At 43.7% G+C, this 19,484-nt stretch overlaps 1 long non-coding RNA gene across 1 annotated transcript in view; it reads left to right on the forward strand.

Moving 5' to 3' along the window:
* The window catches only part of LOC311620925, a 44,956-nt gene that overhangs the window by 14,568 nt on the left and 10,904 nt on the right, over positions 1 to 19,484 (forward strand). Inside the window, exon 2 of the long non-coding RNA XR_014794769.1 lies at positions 17,563 to 17,628. This is a non-coding gene — a long non-coding RNA (uncharacterized lncRNA). The remainder of the gene's footprint in view (positions 1 to 17,562; positions 17,629 to 19,484) is intronic.

A 19,484-nucleotide genomic window follows, 5' to 3' on the forward strand; every position in this document is an offset into this window, starting at 1 on the left:
CCCCTGCCCTGAGGCACACGTGGTCAGAGCATTCTCCTTCGGCGGCGCCGGGGGCCGAATCAATGGCCTGCTCAAGTGCAAACAACACATGTGCGCTGCGGGGAAGAGAGGCGCCTTCTCCGGAGATTTTTATAAACTGATTAAGCCCGGGCACTGCTAAGCCGGGTCCTGCTCTTGATCTGTGACATTGACAGGAAGATTAGAATGAAAAGAGAATGGCCCTGTCGCCGGCGTGGCGTGCGCGGAGCAGCCTCTGAAGAGCCAGCGGGCTAAGAAGTGGCCCATCACTCATGCAAATGTGGCTGCAGCCACGGGGCCGAGGAGGCAGGGAGCGCCTGCCTCTGGGTCCAGAGGTGGATACAAAGGAGAGAGAAGCAGACACACATGCACCCTCACACACATGTATTCCTGTGTCTTACACCCATAGCTCTATTAGCTTTCCCAGTATTTTTCATGAACACATGCAAACATTCTGACTTGAAGTCTTACATAAATGTACATTCCAGCTAATTTGACTTTACAGGATAATATGGGCTACCTAAAGTTCGATCAAGTTAATTTTGTATTTTGCCCTTCCCCCCACCAAACACACACACACACACACACACACACACTCTCTCTCTCTCTCTGATTGGTGGCTGGGGTTAAGTACTGTGTTTAAATGCCAGGTTCACATCAATGCGAGGGTATCATGTGCAGAGTGATTCTCAATTGTTAGAGAAATTATGTCCATTATGCTCCTTGCTGGGATCCTAGTAATCATCCAAATTCCATAAAACTTAAAATTTTAAATTATCCTCCGTAATTTAAATGTGTTATTTAGGCCTTTCACGAGGCATTTTTCTTCTCTGAGGAAAACAAATGAAGTTTCTCAAAAGCTCCGCGGGAGAAGTTGGAAATGACTCTCGCTGGTGATCTGCAGATGCTGGAACTGGAATCTCCCTGTCACCGCCGCCTAATGCCAATTGTTTTGCATTCTGATTTGCAAGGCCAAAGTTGCTCTAAATGTTGGTCTAGAAGTTTGCGATGACTTTAAGAGACGAAAGGTATGCTTTTTGCAAAAGAGTCAGAAATGGAGCATAAAAATGAAGATGTGATTTCTGGGAAAAAAAAGGGGGGGGGATGAATATACAGAAAGGAGTAAATGAGGGAGTAAAAATGTGTCTTATTTACTTCTTAGAAGCAGAAAATGCCACCCCTAGGGGTTTGCATATGTGACATACAAAAAGGATGTTTTCAGCTCTCACTGACTTATTTTCGTGAGAGAAATGGTGAAATGGAGGGGAAATATCCAGATTTCTACTCCTCCTGACCCGGTGATTCCGATGTGACATTTCAGACAGTGGCATTTCAGGTTGAGTCCCTTCCATCCGGGTGAGGGAACTAAATCTAGAGGAGAAGTGGGTGCCACAGGAGCCCGTGGCTGAGGAACTGCCCTCTTGGCCCTCCCGACCTGTTTGGGCCGCCTGTACAGGGCCCCAACTTCCCTGGCAGAACCAAAGCCAGGACCACGGAATGAACACCCAAACCACAGAGAGACAGCGCCTCTTCCTCACGGTTCTCTAATCCCTACGTCAGTAGGATGCAAGTTGTATAGAAACACGTTGCGTCTACATGTCGCATAGACCACAATAAAAATCTCAGGTGGAAATTGCTTTCACTATATTGAAACTCAGGAGACTTGAAGAAGCTGAAAATCTCTTTAATTAATTGTCACTCAGTTCATTGACTTCGACGGATATTAAGGTAATTGTATTTCAAGAGAGGTAGTATATGATCATGATTTAGGACTCAGGGTCCAGAACCACAGAACTTCAGGGTTCAAACCCAAGATGACATGATATAAGTCACTATACCTTAGGGAAGTTATAGGACTTCTCTCCTTATCTTTCCTAGGATGTGGCAACTCATGATATGTGCCTCTTAGGGCTGTTACGAGGAGTAAGAAGCAGAAGTATACACATAGTATGCGTTCCTATAAATGGATATATTACCACATAGTAAGTAATAAGTTCTTAGGTTTGATTATTTTGAAGGCTAATTTTAATCAGTAATACGAGGCTATATTAAGGTAGATTTTTACTTTGCCTTATTGCTATGTTTAATCAACATTATTCAAACAGTTTTATGGAGTTTGAAAATATGCATCATTTGGGGGAGCGAAATAATTGATCCAAGTGATCAGTAGTATTTATTAGGAATATACTTTTTGATTTCCATAAAACAAAATCTTTAATACAAAAAGAAATGAAAAAAAATTATATATGTATGGTGTCCCAAGGAAATGTAGACACACTTCACTGGCTGATAGCTCAATTTTGAAAATGAAATATATTTTAATGAACAGCGCCTTATAATTATTCAAAGTGTGTGTATATATTTTTGGGACACCATATATACACACAAACACACATTTCTGATGCAGTGGGAGAAGATTTGTCATATTGTCCTACTGGCATGATTTTCCTTTAAATATAAACTGTAAATTCTATTGCAAGATTTCTTGCCATATTACTAAAAGGAAAACATATGTGAATGTGGGCTGAACACCGCCCCCCCCCCCCAGTAATTTCAGTGTTAATAATGACTTTATCTATGGCTATACCATGCAATATTTAGTAGCTGTGATTTGGTGGATTAACAATAGAAGGCTCTAAATGAATCAATTAGCTTCTTAACAAAAGAAATATATTTCTGCATTTTGCACCACAGCTATTTCCAGAGATGGTGGCAATTTACAACAAGGATTAATAATGCACATCTGAGCTTCCTGGAAGGGGTCGGCACACAGAGTGCGCCTTTGTCACAGAGTTCCCACACACAATGGGCGGTGTCTCATTACTTCGGTTGTGTGTTATTATTACTTCGGCTTAAGACCAGGGCAGCGAGGCCCCCCAGATTGGAGGTGGTGTGAGAGGCTTGGAGGAACAATGCTCCCAAATGACCCTCATTGTGTGTCCGGGATCCTGGTTTGTCCGCGGAGAGCGAGGCTGAAGGTGGGCTGCAGGGAGCCTGGGGAGGCTCAGCCTCCCGTCGCCCACTGACACACAATTATGAGTCTTTGAAGCTGATCCGTGACACAATCCGGGGTGATTACGCTGCCCAGCGACGCCCCCAATGAAGGAAATGCTTTATTTGCTTGTTCTCAGTTGTGGCAATTTGCCTAATGAATGAAACCGACTTCAGGAAATGTCAAGATTATCTTTTAGTGTCAAGTCTGGAATACAGCGCACCACAGATCCCAGTGCTCACAACTAAAATGTATTCCTAGGGGGCACGTGGCGTGCCAGGGCTCTGTTCCCTCAGGATCATGTCGAAGTCACCAGAAGAGTTGGTCAGCACACAGGCTTTGCTAACAGAGAGAAGGAGAGACTCTCAAATCCCGGTCAACCTAGTTTATCCCGAAACACCTGTGTGCAAGGATACGGAGCTGTAGTTTATTCAGCCATTTTCTTTCTTTCATGTCTGATCTCCCAGCAATGCTGATATTGTCTGAGTGTCACATGAAAACTGTGAGCCAAATACAAAAAGGGACATTGACATTTCTCTTTTACATGACAGAAAACTCCCAAAATGTAAAGGGGACAATCTGAAAACCTCAGGGACGGTGGTGGAGATGACGGAGGTGGTAGAGATGTTGTTGTTGTTGTTGGTGGTGGTGGTGTTGGTATTGGTACTGGAGGTGTTGTTGCTATCGTTGTTGTTGGTGGTGGAAGCATTGTTGCTGTTAGTGATGGGGTGTTGTTGTTGGTGAAGGTATTGTTTGTGTTGGTTGTGCTGATGGTGGAGGGGTTGTTGGTGTTGTTAGTGGTGGTAGAGGTATTGTCATTGTTGTTGGTGATAGAGTGTTGGTGGCGGTAGAGGTGTTGTTGTTTGGGTGTTGTTATTGTTTTTGTTGTTGGTGGTGCAGCTGTTGGTGGTATTGGTGATGGAGGTATTGTTGGTTGAGGTGTTGTTATTGGTGTTGGTGGTGGTGGCGGTAGAGGTATTGTTGGTGTTGGAGTGTTGTTGTTGGTAGAAGAGGTGTTGTTGTTGGAGGTGTTGTTGGTTGTAGTGATGAAGGTGTTGGTGGCAGTGGTAGTGATGGTGGTGGAGGTGGACCTAGAGAATCTGGCTGAGACAGGAATTTTGCCTCAGAGGATTATTTCTGGGGCCCAGAGCTGAAAGTGGTCACTAACTGTCCAAAGTCACACATGCTGTTAGTGGCAAACCTGGAGCTGAACCTGGGACTTTTAGGCGTCCGTTCGTTCGCATGTGGCGTGGGCCCTCTGTCTCAGGCTGACTCGTGGCTGTGAACCGGCTGCTCTGCAGCATGCTCTCTGTGTGGCTCCAGGAGGGCTCCCGCCGGAACATCTTTTCTGTGAGATGCAGCCACGTGGCTCCTGGGCCTCAGAACGACGTCTGGAACACAGTATGGAAAAGGCTGCATGAGAGGACCCATGGCATTATTTCAGAATGGCATCGGAGATGGCAGAGGAGAGTAAGTGAGACACAGGGCCCTTCAGGAAAGTCAGTTGTTTGGATAAAAACGAAAAGTGCTGAGGCCTTAGAAAGTGCAGTTTATTGGTTGTAAATCTGAAGAAATAAGTAAGGTACAGTGTGTAGACAGTGGATGGTGAGGCCTTCGGGGAGAGGGGAGGTTGGGAGCGGGCTGGAAGAGGTAGGGGGAGGGGAGGAGGAGGACCTGAGGGGGTGAGGGGGACGGGAAGGAACTATGTAATACTTTCAACAACAAAGATTTAAAAACCAGAAACCAGCATGTGGCTGCAGACAGGCTCCGGCCACAGTGCAGGGGAAGCAGGGAGCCAGGGCTGCGGCCGCCCCTCGGAGCGCAGGAGGTTATTGCTCAGGCCTGCTTTCCGTCAAACGCTTCCCTGCTCGCTCCCCTTCATTTTTCAACGTGGCCTTTCCTCATGTTGCCAAAGCAGGTGCCTCGCTCGCAATAGCAGGGGTATGTGTTTCAAAGGGTCCCTCGGGGAATAATTTATCACGCAAGATTACTCCGTGACTAATGATGATCTTTATAAACATTCAGGTGCTGCCGCGGCCTGGCTGGTGGTGGTCCAGGCCGGTGACAGTCGGCATGTGTTCTCTCACCCCGCCTTGCACATTCTCCACATAGCCCGCTCCGCGGAGAAGCGGCCCCAGGACGGTATAAAGAATACAGTGATGGATAGGAGCTATTAAATAAAATTACTGCAAATCAAACATTGAACGTGGGGCCTTATCCTCTCCAGTTTTATCAGTGACAGAGGAGATCTTTTTGAAGCTCTATTCCAAACCTAAAGTATGAGCTGCTGGACACGGTCAGATAACAGTACCGCCGGGCTCGGGGCTGGGAGTGTAGGTGGGGAGGAGAAAACTTGTAAAATTAATTTGCTTCTCTAGCTAAAGCTTCAAAGCGACAGATAATAACACAGGGAAATGCCGTGTAAAGGGTAAACACGACGTGAATATGAGGTGTTTTTATATTCCTAGAATACCTACGCCATATTTTTATTAGATATGCATTTCAAACAGCCTAAGCCTATCTTTTAAAAAAATATTTAATGACTTGCCCTGGTCATTTCCAGCTCATTCTGCAGCATCAGGGAATGTTACCTTGGCTTACTTCAATACCTAATGCAAAGTCTGACTCATAGTAGAGTTCAATAGTATCGGTAAACACAAACAAACAAACACCAAACCAACACCAGACAAACCAGTAGCAGGGGTGGGGAACATCCAGCCACGGGCCGTGTAAGGCCCCTGAAATCATTGGCCTGGCGCTGCCAAGGCATTAGGGGTGAGTTGATCCAGTGTTTGACCAAACGTAGCAGGCTCATCTTTAAGCTGATGACGTTGTATGGCCGTGGGTGACGTCATAACCATCCACGGGCCATACAACGTCATCAGCTTAAAGATGAGCCTGCTACGTTTGGTCAAACACTGGATCAACTCACCCCTATTGGCAGAATGAAGACTCCCACTCCTCACCGAGAATGGCGGGAAAGGCAGAGAGTATTTAAGTAAAATACTCTGTGAGTTCACTTCTTCAGTGATAACTTTTCCTACACAGGAACACTGATTTACCGGCTACATTTCTCTTTTTAAGAATATTGGCTCTCTCTTGCAGCCCTGAAAATGCTTCCTCGGTTGTTAACGTTTGCCATTGTGATCACGGTGTGTCCTGGTGTAGGTCTTTTGGGGTTTGCTGGGGTGGGGGTGGACTGGGAGAGGACAATGGTGGAAAAAGGGGACATATGTAATACTTTTAACAATAAAGAATTTTTTAAAAATGAAAGAAAAGGAGTTAACCATAAAAAAAGAATATTGGCTTTGGAATACTGTTTTTCAAGAGCTCTTTATGAAATTTGCTTTTTTATCTGTATTTTTAAAATGAAAAATAGTAAAATTAAGTCAATCTTTTCTTGTTGACCGGAGTCACTAAGGGTGTCCTTAACGCTACTGTCTCATTAGAGTCGGTGTTTACCTTTCACCCTCCCTCTGTGTCCTCCAAAGCCCAGTGGCACTCTTCTGATGCCAAATCCTCCTCTCCCCCGTCTCTGTGACACTGACCAGCCTTTTTATTTTTATCCCTTCAATTTCTTCTCTCATCTGCTATTGATAAGAAAACAAGATAATAAAGCTTTCAAAGTAGATAGCTAACATATGAATCAATAAGGAATGGAGGATCTATGTTAGGACTGAAGAAGAAGATACATTACAGCAGAGACTTATTCATAATTATTTCAAACATACACCAAACATTTCACGAATGTCTGAGTTTATAGATTTAGTAAGAGCTTTGCTTTTTCTCAAATCCAAACCCTAGGCAAGCAAGGTCTTTCCCAAAGGAAACGATGTAGAGGTAGCTGGGTGGGCCTTACCTGAGAAAAATCTAGCTGCTGACCTTGAGAATGTAACCAAGACACCACCTCACAGATGGCATTAAGCACCCCCCCACCCCCCTAGAGGCGGGAGGAAGATGATGAACAAACCATTTCCCTGGGCACGCTCCTGGCACTCGGACCTGAAAAGACCCCAGATGGCTTTGACCCAGAGAGCGTGTCCGCAGCCAGGAGCAGGACCTGCACTCAGGGCATTGCCGTCATCTCACGCAGGGGAAGATGCTCAGCCTGGACACGGGTCCGAGGACGCCCTGCTGGATGCTGAGCAGGAGCTAAATGACAAAGGAAAACCTTGAGCGCGCGAGGGAAGAGCCAGAAGGCATGGACTAGGCCTATTTATTTATTTATTTATTTTAAATATATTTTATTGTTTGTTTCTTTTACAGAGAGGAAGGGAGAAGGATAGAGAGTTAGAAACATCGATGAGAGAGAAACATCCATCAGCTGCCTCCTGCACACCCTCCCACTGGGGATATGCCCGCAACCAAGGTACATGCCCTTGACCGGAATCGAACCTGGGACCCTTCAGTCCGCTCTATCCACTGAGCAACACCGCTCAGGGTGACTAGTGCCTATTTAGAGCCCATTGGGACTGTGGGACTGTGGGACTGAAACCTACCGACTGTGGACCTGTGCACGTCTCTGCCCATCCCACTTTATTTCCAGCCAACGCCCACAAGCTGACAGTTCCGGAATGGGGGAAGGAAAGCCCAGTGAGCTTTCCCTCCTCTGAGGCTGGTCTTCATAAAACGTAATAAACAGCATTGATAGAGCGTCTGCTATTTGGCAGGACTTATTCTAAACAGTTTTATGAAGATTACTTTACTTGCTCCTCATAGAAGACATATGGAGTAGATGCTGTTGCACTGTTTTACAGGTGGGGAAACTGAGGCACCAGGAGCCACTCAGAGCGTCATGCCTGTTGCTGACTACCACTTAAATGAGAAATGTGTGTTTTACCTGCTCGTTTCCATGTCGTCCATGTGTGAGAGAACAGACAGAGCTACAAGAGTACCAACACATTTTTTTCTTATCACTTGAAAAACATGGCTGATTGTTTAGCAGTTTTCCAATCATTCTGAGAGAAGCGAGGGGGAATGGCCCAGAGAAAATGTAAATGGCGTAAAGGAGACCCTAGCAGATGCATTTCCAGGCGTGGCGTTTCATTGGACTTATGAGCGAATAAGGCAATAAACACGAGGAAGCTAAAATGTCACACACTTTAAGGACGATTTCCAATCGCACGTGCATTTGTGTGTCACATTAGGCACAATTCCGACTATTCACTTTCAGAGTCGGAGGAAACAGGAGGAAGAGTCTATGTTTCTATCTCAGGGTTCAGTCGCTTCACAAAGGGAAGAAAATTATATTTTGAAATTTCAATCTGCATGCATCTATTTCTCTGGGATTTTTATAGAAAAAAAAAAATATATATATCTTCCCCTCCCTCCTGCGTGGGCTGCAAAGCCCCCAATTTAAAGAAAACCAGTGCGGAGTTGTGAGCTCTGAATTGTGGCCCCATCGGCACCGTGGGGACAGTCTGGACAGCAAGGCTGCCAGCAGGCCTCCTGAGCCCCCGGCTGTGTGTGTGGAGAGGAGAGGGACCCGCAGGGGCACGGGAGGCCCCGGAGGTCTCTGGTGGCACGTGGAAGAGGCTGTGAGTCCGGATGCGGGTGAAGAACTGGGCGGCTCCTTCCGGTGAGGACTCCGCAGCCAGTGCGATGGCAGTGCCATCAGTAACGATAACCAGAACCCAAAACCCTCACGCTCTCTCCTGGCCCAGGGCACACACACAGAGGGGATGTTTCCCCGGGCCAGAATCTGGCCGAAGTACAGTGTGTTTGTGTAAAAGTGCAAGATAACCCACCCCAACCCAAAACCAAACCAAAGTTAACAAGATGGGCTATGGAGATGACCAATTCACAACGTCAATATGGTGGTCCTGCTCTTCCCCCCGAAGGAGGTGGGATGAGATATAAGAGAGCCATGGTCCCAGCTAATAGAAAGAATCTGTTTGGCCGAAACCGGTTTGGCTCAATGGATAGAACGTCGGCTTGGGGACTGAAGGGTCCCAGGTTCGATTCCGGGCAAGGGCATGTACCTTGGTTGCGGGCATATCCCCAGTAGGGGGTGTGCAAGAGGCGGCTGATCGATGACTCTCTCATCGATGTTTCTAGCTCTCTATCTCTCTCCCTTCCTCTCTGTACAAAATCAATAAAATATATTAAAAAAAAAAAAAGAATCTGTTTGTAGGGGCCTTTCAGTGCATCTGATAATAATCACTGAGCCAGCGCTACTCTGTCTGCTTTCTGTCCTTTGTTTGCGTGAGTAAGATAATGACATCTGTTAAAATGTATGTTGTGCACTGGATGTAAACGCACCTTTTACAGAGAGTGCGTGCCTCTCGGTCAGGCCTTCCATCCGAACAGCACTGCACACAGCGCTGCCTCCTCAGGGCGGGGAGAAGACAGCAGGCTTGGACAATCAGACTGAATGGTGTTTTGCCAAATGATGATGAACATAAATCAAGGCTTATCTGTGCAGGTGGTTCTTGTACAGGAAGCAGCGTTATGCGCAGTTTGACTGAAGGTCACAGAGGAATAAATATGGTTCTTTTTGAACTTGACAATAATGTATTGGGACGTAGCTTACTTTAATAACAACGTGGCAGCCTAAGTCTCAAAATTCTCCATTGTATATACTCACTGCATGGACAGGACTCGTTCTGGGGGTAAACTGGTCCAGAGGGAAAAGGAAAAATCTGTGTTGAAGGACACTGTTAACCCTTTAGATGACGTGAGAGTAAAAAGCTTCCGGGAACACTGGTCTTAAGTTTTATTATCTTTTGGGGATTGACTGACATCCAACAGTCACTGATTCAAGACTCTTATCTGTCTACCACTCTTTCTAGTGATCTAATCTATTTATTTTAAAATCAAGTTTAGTGGAGAATTTGCGCACTACCTCAGTATATCTCTATAAGATATCACATACCTAGACCTCAAATTATATCTTGACATGCTAGCTTCCATGGGTCGCTTCCATTTTAATGGAGCCCTCTATCCAATTTTGGTTTATATTAGACTTTTTGTGCTTCTTGAGTTGATGTATTCCGGCCTTTCTCCACCCCCTCCCCCACTTCACCCCAACTCATTGTCCTTTCTCTGGAAAGGTAGGCAAGCTAGAAACGTTGACAGAAAGAAAAAAGTTTTCGGTAGAATTTCATTCTCTCTGTAAATAGAAAATATGCTCACAAATATAATGAGCTGCATATTGTTCTATGACTATGCTTAGCAATAGATTTTCTGATTTTATAGACTTTCATTGAGCAAATGGTTCAGGCAGAACCTTGCAGGAGGCATCGCCTGCCCTTCACTGCTGGTGAGTTCCCGACTGGCCTGGCCCTTCCCTCTGGGGTAAGAACAGTCTATCCCAGTCTCCTTCCTCCCGGAGACGCCCGGTAGGCATTCCGCACACGTGTTCTCGGAAAGCCCATGCTGTAAGCACGGCAATGCAGGCTTGACAACTGGGAGGAGTCACCTTGTCAGGGTAGGAATGTGACTTTGGCAGGACGTGAACAAGTGGCTTTAAACACAAGTAGTTTTAAAACACATGTGCATATTTTCAAAGTTCTTGCCTTTTCAAAAATACGTATCCAAGTTGCAGGCAGCTAGAACGGAAAAGCTGCATGTAATATAAATAAGCTATGCCCTCTGGATTTTAAATTAAAAAATCTTTTTTTTTTTTATTATTCTCTAATGCATGACAAAATAACCTGTGAGTGACAGGCTTTTTTGAGAGAAAATCTAATTTTAGAAGTAAACATTTTAGTGAAGTGATCATCAATGGAACTGTAATATTTTAAATGGAACAGTGCACGGACTTACTAAATAAACAGTGTTCTCCGCCAAGAAGGAAAGGTCGAATAGCAATGTTCTTCCTTAGTTTTGTGGTTAAAAGTACCCACAGCGCCAGCCCTCAGCTCAGGCGGAAGAGGCCTTGTGGGGATTAGCTGAGACAGGGCATGGCTGGCTGTGTGCTGAGGACTGAGGTTCCTCACAGCCCCGCGGCCACTCCGGACCGGGAAGCTGCTTCCTTATCACCAGCTCAGGGGACCCAACAGCAGGGGACGATGTGTCACTAGTTTGTGTAAAACCCATCAGCGTTAAAGCAGGAAAGAGCCTCTAACGGGGCTGCATAGTTGCCCAAAGCTAAGACAACAGATAAAAAAGTGATTAGATTAATCCCCTTTTCTTTAAAAGGGTTTCTTTGTGCTTGTTTATCAAAATCAGCTTTTGTTGCCTTGGCCTATTTGGCTGTCCTCTCCCCGGCATCTTTTATATTTAGATTTTATTGGAAAGAAACACTTATCTTTAGTGCCAGTTCCCCTACATCTTCCCAATTTGAATTCTCCACAGGGGAAGAATTCACAGGAAAAGTGATAGGTTTAAGTTAGAAATGTTTACCTTCTAGCTTTGCCAAGAAAAAAAGAAAGTTAAAAACATGCCAGGAGGTGTTTCGATAGGGCTTATATCAGTGCTTTCAAGTCTATTTTACAGAATAAGCTGGGCCTGGGAGAGGCTTGTCAAAGTTGTGTTTCTTTAACTAAGTTCCCAATAAGAGACAGAATTCTGGCAATGAGTTGTTCTAGAGTTTTCATTGGCTAAGCTGAATCGAACGGAAATTAATGGCAGAGCACAAATCCGTATTAAATATAGGTAATAGAAAGTGTGATACAATACAATGTTCCCCAATAGCGTTGTGCATGCTTTTGAGGTTTGATACATATTTCTACCTTGACTTTGTCATGAAAACCTGCAACAGGAAATGTATATTATTTTAAATAGAGGGTATTTATTGGTCACAATGATGTGGGTGTGGTATCAAGCATTTTAGTTGTATGTGTTCATGAACTATTTGAATCAATTAATAAAAACTAGCTAGACATTTTATAATTCATATTTCTTTAGTTCTTTTTAGAGATAGGATTTCTATTTACTGTTTCAAGAAGTGATATTACAGTATTTGGAGTATAAGATTTAATATGTGTCTCTATTTCTTATAAATTTAGAATTTTGCTTTTAAAAATTAGGACATGTAATGCATTGAGTTCCTTCATAAAGGAAAGTTCTGGAAATTGCTGTTAAAACAAAGTTTCTGATAGCTTAGTTAATCATGGAATCACGGACGAACATATACATCTCCACAAACCTTAACTTATGTGATTATAAGAGGCCCAGAAAACCAAATACAAATCTGACCACTTTACAAGTTGGCCAATGATTGCATTGTTTTTGGTAGAGAGAGTTTTCTTAGAAAAATCTGATTTGGCAAAAGAGAATTCACTGAGACAAGTTCTATGACTATGCAAAATAGGACCTGGTGTGAGAGGAATTTCTCATACTGAGCTGAACACACTAGACTAGTGCATGGAAAACATACAAGATCTGAGAACTGGTTGTAAGCTTCACAACCAAGGGCACGGCGTATGACGTGGGCAAAGAGAGGGATGTAAATAACGAGTCAGCAAGAGGAAAAGACGGTGAAAGGAGGAAGTAAGAACATCGGCAGATGGCCCAGCAGCAGCCATCAAGAGCATGCTCACCCTAACTCCTTCCCGCTAGAAGCAAACCCAGAAGGAAGATTCTAGACTAACGGTATTTCACATAGATGGGCTTCTTGAGACGTTTTCAGAGCAGAGGCTATATGCAACACAATAATAGACTGTGTTTTCTCTTTGAGGGTCTTTCCAACATAAACTCACCAAACACAACCTCCTGGAATAATGAGGCTCATCGGCTCATGGAACCCCCGTCAGGCACAGGCATGTTTCTCGTCCTGGAGGAATCCTGGCCAACAACAGAATCGCATTCCCTCTTTACTGCCGTCTTAAGAACTCCTGTCCTTTGTCTTTTGAGCTCCTCATGGATGTTCCTGTGGACGTTTAAAGCTGCCTATAATACAGCATTTAAATTGCTCTAAGATAGAAATAACTATTAGGTTTAGAGCAGTTTTTTGACATGGGAGCAATTTTGCCCTTAAGGGGACAATTAGCAATTTCTAAATACAGTTTTGGTTGTCGTAACATGGGAAACTGGAAACTGGAACGGAGAGACCAAGGATGCTGCTAAATATCCTACAATGCACAAGAACTCCCCTCCTCCCACCCTTTCCTCATAAGGACGTATTATCTGATCCAACATGTCAATAATGCCAAAATTGAGAAATTCTGATTTATAGGGAAAATAAGAGCACTCAGGCAGAGGATTACGCTCTCTGTCTTTGAGGACAATGGAACAGGGAGTAAAGAAATACTAGTAAGTGAGAATCTGAGGGCTGAGACAGCTTGGAGAGCCCTGGGAAGCAGAGCACTATGAAGATTTACTGAATACATGTTATGTGTAAGAGATGGGACCCCTTTTGGGGACTTCCACATCCCCAATAAAAGCACAATGTACATGAGCTTGATTTCTCTCTGCAATCCTGGGAAGGGACTGAGTTTTACGCTTAAAGCTAGTCAGTCCATAAAGATAAAAGAAGAAATGAAATTTTAGTTGATATTTAGTTAGTGCATATCAACTCACCTATAGTAATCATTTCACAGCAATTGATAAATACTTTCTCTCTGAATAATCCGATTCCCTGAATAGCCCCCTGTTTAAGCCCCTCACAAGCCAGCAAATGAAACCATGATGTCTGACACAGTTGGGGGCCAGAACTAAGGCCAATGTCCCTTCAGGTGGTTTTCTGCCCCTACTACACTGTGGTTGCATGTTTTGAATACCACTTTTTATTATACTCTCAATAAAACCAACTGTCAGTCCTACAAGGTTGACCCATAAAGGCCAACTTATACATAAAACCAGGAAGGGAAGTAAAAACCAGTCACTCTTCCTAAGTTGATATTTTTTCTTTCTATTGACAAGCTTGGAAGTATAGTTTCAAATTTATTAATGAAGGAGACGGGTTTCTGGTGTGAAATTCAAAGTGCGAACAGTCACTTCCTTGTCAGTATGCTTCCTTTCTAAGTAAAGCTAAAAGTAATTTAAATAGCATAATAAACATTTGTCCAGTTTAGGGCCCTTGGAGTAAAAGTGCTTTGAGAAAACTGGCTGAGTGTCAAAAGAATAAACATGTCAAGAAAAGGAAATCTCTTTAAAAGCAGAATGAAGATGGGGATAGACATGTCAGGATGGGGCTGTACAAGTTCTCAAATCAATTATCTCAAATGAGTTCTCGTTATCTGAATTTACTGGCTGTATTTATGTTAAGGACGTTTTTATGGTTGCTATCAAACTCATCTCACAGCACCCTGAAATAGTGTGCTTTTTCTCTAAAGGGAGATACCTGAAATTGTTGTCATGAATTGCCAAGGACAGAGGATCTGGCTGTTGAAAGGCTATGGGACGTTACAATTATGTTTTGAAAACAAGATATAAGTGTAATCTGGGTCAAAAAGTTCTATGGTAATGGTTATGTTATGGTGGCATTTGAACAGCTATTTTTCTTAAATGAGTAGAACGTGTTCATTATTATAATAACCTCCATGAAATATTCTTCTGGCTGTATTATACCAGAGAGCTAAATGACATTTCATTGGACTATTAACCTATCTAGAATTGGTTTTAAAGAGTCAAATTACATTATAGCAATTGGGTAGGAAAAAAAAGAATATCTGATTTAAAGAAATGGATGTTTAGATGATGAGCTTGAGAGCAGAGAAAATGGCCAGGCACCAGGAAAGATCAGATGGCTTTGATGATAAATGTTTAAGTTTAAATAATCTTCTATTGCTTACACTGATAAAAAATACATTTTTACTTTCTGCCCACATATATACCAAACTCTGTTCCCCCACCTACCCAAAATGTGCTCATGAAAATACATGTACGCAGACATACATGCCACCATGCTTGTAGTTAGAAAGTCATACATTTCCAATGTCAATCCACCTTGTGATGGATTATAATAAAATTGTCAAAAGTCAAAGGCTAAAAGAATTCTCTAAGTATCAAGAGAAAAAGCATCTCATCAAGTACAAAGAAGCACCCTCAACTATTACTGAATTTCTCAGTGAATCTTACAGGCATGAAGAAAGTATGATATATTTAAGTGCTGAAAGAAAAATATGCCAACCAAGAATACTATATCTGCCAAAACAATTCTCCAAAAATGCAAGAGAAATATATATTTTCTCAGGTAAATAAAAGCTGAGTTTATCACTATTGTACCTGTCTGATAAGAAATGCTGAAGGGATTCTTTCAAGTTGAAACTAATTGATGCTAAACAGCAACATGAAACAAAATGATAGTATAAAGCTCACTGGTAAAAAAAAGTATATAGACAACAGAATTCTGTGATACTGTAATGGTGGTATGTAAATCATTTTTTATTTTTATATAGAAATTAAAGACACAGTATAAAAATAACTGTAACTAAAATACATTAAAGGGAACTCTTTGAGTTCCGGTAGTCACTCCCTCTCCGTGTCCATTCAGATCTTGTGTGAGGAAGCACACCATTCCTTGTTCGTTTTCTTGTCTCCACTCACACATTTATAAACGGTTCTTTTATGAAATTCACAATGTTCTTTTATATCTTTTATCCCGGCACCCTGACTGATAAAAACGGGCAAATAAACAAATTTTACAAACAACAAAGTTAAGCAATGGCCTCCATGGTCCTCTGTTGAGATCAATTTAGAAAATGCTGGGGGCTGTGGAGCAGAGTCTTGCGTGGTAACAGGCACATGAGCTCCAGGTGGTTGGAAGAGACTGTCCTGATGCTTTAAACTCCGACCAGCTTGGGGAAAGCTTGCTCTGGTCTGCAAACAATTCCCCCTTTGGCTGCTGGCTCCCATAAAACCCCACCCGCCGCCCAGGCCCAGCAAAGGCCAGTCCATTTAGCTGTTGAAAGCTTAGCTGAAACGTAAAATAAGATGATTGAAAACTCTGAAGAAAGGAATGGACTGTGTAAGGCACTTTTCAAAATGAAACACAGGTGATTCAGGAATTCATTTCTCTTCATTTCTCAATGTTTACATTTGAATTTTGTATCAGTAAGTATTATCTATGAACATCCAGTTTCCCAGTGATTGTAATTCAGCTAAACTGACATCCAAAAATAATTAGCTCCCAGGGAATCATCAATGATATTTTTTTCTCATTTATCTGCTAATGAACCTTTGCACTTTCAAATTAGACCGCCGTGTGTTCCATTCAACACAACTAAATAATGATTTTTTTCTCTGACTCGTTTCATATTCTCAATGAAAAAAAAAAAATCCCTTTCATGTTCTTTTTACCCCAAATCCGAGTTTGGAACGAACTTTAAGCTCAAACAAATGGGACCGTGGTTATTGGCGAGAAAAGGAAGCATGATGCCATGGCGTGCGGCGATGATGAAACAGAGTGCGCAGAGCATTGCGAGCAGGTGGTGCCACCTGTACCCATCTGACTCCTGTCCTGACAGTCTGCCACCCACTTGTTCAAAGGATGGAGAACTTGATACGGGTTCAGGCTTGGTGGGGGAGGGGCCTGTGGCTCCAGCTCAAGGACTGAGTCAGAAATGGAGGAGGGGATTAGTCCCCTTAGTGCCAGTGGATAATTTTCTTTCTGTGAAACAACTGCGGGGATCCCCTCGACAAATCTAGCTTTGATATTGGCAAGCTATCCGTTGCGAGCACAGACACCTGTGGGCCTGGAATTCTCAGCTGTACTTGCTGGCCTAGCTGGCTGGCTCTTCCTTACAAAGAGAACAGAAAAAGGTCTGGTTGAGGGAGAGCCAGTCCATTAGAGACGCTCAGCCTGCTCTGAACTCAGGAAATCCAATGGGAAATCATTGTAAGAGATGCCATGTTTGGGGAACCAATAGAAGAAGAAGGAAAACCAATAGAGCCAGAATCCTTTAGGCAACGCCTAGGGTATTCTTTCTTCTGTTGTCATTTCGGGACAGATGCTCGGTGGTCATCCCTGGAAGGAAATAATGGAAGCCTGGGTGACAACAGCTGAAGAAGAGTCATAGTGATGGTGATCTTGTTAGGTTCTAGCCCAGCCCTTCATGTCCCCATTTTCCGAATGGGAGGTTATTCCCATGAGGTTATGGACAGGCGTATTTCTGTCACATTCTCCATCAGCCTACATCTGATAGCCATTGCATCTGATAGCCATTGCGGTTTGAGTGGCCATAATTATCTCACACTGGTAGTCAGTTCACAGTATCACCTCATGTGCTGTGCCGGGGGAAGGAACAGCCAAAGATGCTTCTTGGAGAAGCGAAAGCAGCTGGCATTCCAGCAGCAGTTAGTGAGAGCTAATGTGAGTTAGCGAGGTGAGAAAGAGTTAAAATTGCCTTTTGGACGGTAATGTGCCCTTCCGCTCTTAAGTCATTTTGTTATTACATGTATTCAGTCTTGGATAGCCTGACAGCCCTTGCGGTGTGAGGTCCGAAGTAGGATCCTGTTACTGGGTTCCTCTTAGGTGCCTAGAATTTCCTCAAGAAAATGAGCGTCTGTGCTTCTGGGTCTTAATGGAACCAAGGGGCCAGTCATCTGTATAAACATATGTGTGCTAGGCGGTGTATCTGACTTCCATGTGAAAAATCTTCCTGGTAGGGACATACAGAGTCAGGTCCTGAGAAAAATAACTGTGAAACCTCATATGCGTTTCCTAGGTGGCACCTTCAGACGGTGCGGTGTGAACCAGCATCCGGCACCACACTGAGATCCGGTGACAGCGGGTGAGTAACCCCAGCCCGGCGCTGACAGGTGGGAGCCGTATGGCTCTTCCTGTGGGCTCACCGGGCAGGGGCACCTAGTCCCGCCGCCCAGGCTCCTGTGAATTCAGGGGCTCTGCCTTCTTCATCTTCAGATCACCACTCCTCCAACTGCTCAGAATGGTGTCCATTGCCACTGGTGGTCATTCGCCAGTTAGCTGCCATGCATCCAAAATGGAAACCATCCCCATGTGCCACGATATTTTGAATTTAACTTGAAAAATCAATTTGCAATGAATATTATAAAAATAAATATATTACAGTTTAGGTGTTCTTGAATATTTTCAGTTGAAAATTCTCATGAAAAAAAAAATGGTTTTAAAGCATGTATAGACGCTTGTGGTTACAAAGGGTTCAGCTTGGTTCCAATCATCTCACTCTTTTTTCTGCTCACACTGTGTAAAGGGCTTTCTGTTGGGTCGTTTCATTTTACTGTAAAGCTGGCTTAGACAACTGTGTGAAGATGATGATGGGCGAACCACTCTGCTTTAGAATATACTTAACATTTTCCCACAGATTAAGTAACGGTTCCTCAATGTTTATTTAACACGAGAGGCCCGATGCATGACAGTTGGAAGGTCGTCATTTGGTTGTCGGGTCTAATTAGCATATTATGCTTTTATTATTATAGGTGATGCCTCCGAAAGATCAGGTGGGCACTATGATGTATGTGAACGGATTTGGCTGAGTTCCTTATTTTATTAATTATGTGTGTTATGTTTGCAAATGGCAAGCATGTCCTCCTTTATTTCTCATATCATGTAATGATTTATTTGCATCTTTAAAGACATGAACGTGTGGGATGAGGTTATTATTTCCGCCAGGTGCAGACTTACAATCTCATTTGCTGGCTGAGACCTTTGGAATTTGAAGAGGAAATATAATTTATAAATTCCTCTTACTTCACAATTCTAACAAATGGATAGCTCCCCCTCCCGCCCCCCCAACACACACGCACACACTCACATTCAAACACTTGGAAGCCCACTACATGCAGCAGGGAACACTCATCTGATGTCACAGTTAGTGCAGAGTTTCACACTGTTCACCTATAAGGTACTGGGGTTTCGTGGAAGGTTCTCGGGGGGAAAGTTTTGCTTGTGTCATTATGGCTGCTGTCCCTCCTGCAGCTGAGTTATTCTCCTACTGGGGTTGCCCCCTCCCCTTTACCTCTCAAGCAAATCCCTCCTGATCTCCTGCTCTTTTTTCCTTTGCTTAAAACAACTCTATCCATTTGCCTGCGTGTCAGTGCCCAGAGCCCTGGCACGTGCCTGTCATCTACCGCATGTAAAGGGGGCACTTTTATAAAATTCAGTTTACCCCACAATGTACACATTTCTCAACCCAGGAAGCACCTTAGGACTATCTGGGGACATTTTAACCAATAGTCGTGTTTGGCCACTACACCAGCCCAGTTAACTCAGAATCGCTGGGGCTGCTGCCCAGGGTTTGGCATTTTACCCGTCTCCCCCGAGGTACCCTGCGTGGCAGGGGCTGAGAACATGGCGGTGGTGGTGGGAAGGGCCCAGCACAGGGAAGGCCTGTAAGCACCCAGCCTTCCTGATCTGTTGCTCCAGAAAAGAGCAGCGTGAAGGGAGGAAAGAGGTTTTGCTTGAGTGTAACACAAACAACTGGGGATCCTTCCTGTGTGGTAATTGCCAGCCCCTGGAGGACTTCTAAGCTGGAAGTGGATATTCAATTTCTGTTTAAGGATGGCTGTATTCACAGATGGGAGGACTCAATCTGGGGTGTACAGACTCCGAGTTCTGTAGATGGCATTGAAACGGAAAGTACCATTTCAGAACACTGTGCACCCCTAA

Source organism: Pipistrellus hanaki, assembly GCF_964339955.1.
Source record: "Pipistrellus hanaki genome assembly, chromosome: 4".
Classification (NCBI taxonomy): domain Eukaryota; kingdom Metazoa; phylum Chordata; class Mammalia; order Chiroptera; family Vespertilionidae; genus Pipistrellus; species Pipistrellus hanaki.